Here is a 1,111-nt window from a genome sequence, read left to right on the forward strand (position 1 = left end):
TAACTCCTGTTAGTTTTCCGGTTATCTGTCAGGTGATTCGAACCCGTGGCTGCATCGAGAAACGTTGCCCTCCAGCCCTTGCCACAGGGTGCAACTGAATCAGGTCCTGGATGGGGCATCAGATGGGGTTGCCCGCGATCCTGCTCCCTTGCCAAACCGTGAAGAAAGTCAATTTGTCTTGGCTCTCCTTCCATCTGCCCTTGTGTGCCCCTCTCCCCATTCCTGAAAACTTTCCCTCCTGAGCTATTCCTCAGGCATTCTTCTGCCCTGTGCCCACGGTGAAGCTATCAGGCTCCAAGGAAACTCTTCGTTGCTAAAAAATAGTCCCACAGAGGGTTCACCCTTTTTAGCATAGTATTAGTCCTCTCAAAAACAAACAGCAAAAAAACCCCTAAACACCAAAAAATCCACCCCATAGTAGAAAAAAAACTGAAATGCCACATAATGCAGCTGGTGAGTTTGAGGAGAAATTGAGGAGAGGACGAAGGTGCTTCTGGCTCCTATCAGGTCCCTTCTGGTTGGCAATAGTCTACTCCAAAGGGCCGTTGGGTGGGGTGACTCTGGCAAGTTACTTAACCTCTCTGTGCCTCGGTTTCCTTGTCTGTAAAATGGGGATGATGTTAATACTGCCACACAGAGTTGTTGTGAGGACTGCAAACAGAAAGCATTTGGGGAATACTGGCCAAACAAGTAGTCATTGCTCATTAGCGGTTATTACTATCATCACAGTTCCCATAATTTCATATTCTTGAATTTATAATTAAGTGAGGGGGAATTCCACATGGACCGAGCAAATATATTCAAACAGAGAAAGCACTCCTCAGATAGAGTCTCAAAAAATATTTTGAGCTGTGACATCCTCAATGGCATATGCTTCTAGCTCCAATATCCCGAGGCAATGCTTAATTCGTGCTCTCCACTTAGATGTATAAATTCCAAAAGCTTTGGAAAAAAGAATCCCTTTCTTTCTTTTTTTTTTTTTTTTCAACTGTATCATCGACCTTGTATGTCTGTGAATCTCGGGAAATGATGGAGATGAGAATGAACAATGTGTAGCTGGGGAGAAACAAGCCTCTCTCTAATTGCCTTGTTAACCCAACACAGAAATTAA

This window comes from Mustela lutreola, chromosome 7 (assembly GCF_030435805.1).
Source record: "Mustela lutreola isolate mMusLut2 chromosome 7, mMusLut2.pri, whole genome shotgun sequence".
NCBI classification, from domain to species: domain Eukaryota; kingdom Metazoa; phylum Chordata; class Mammalia; order Carnivora; family Mustelidae; genus Mustela; species Mustela lutreola.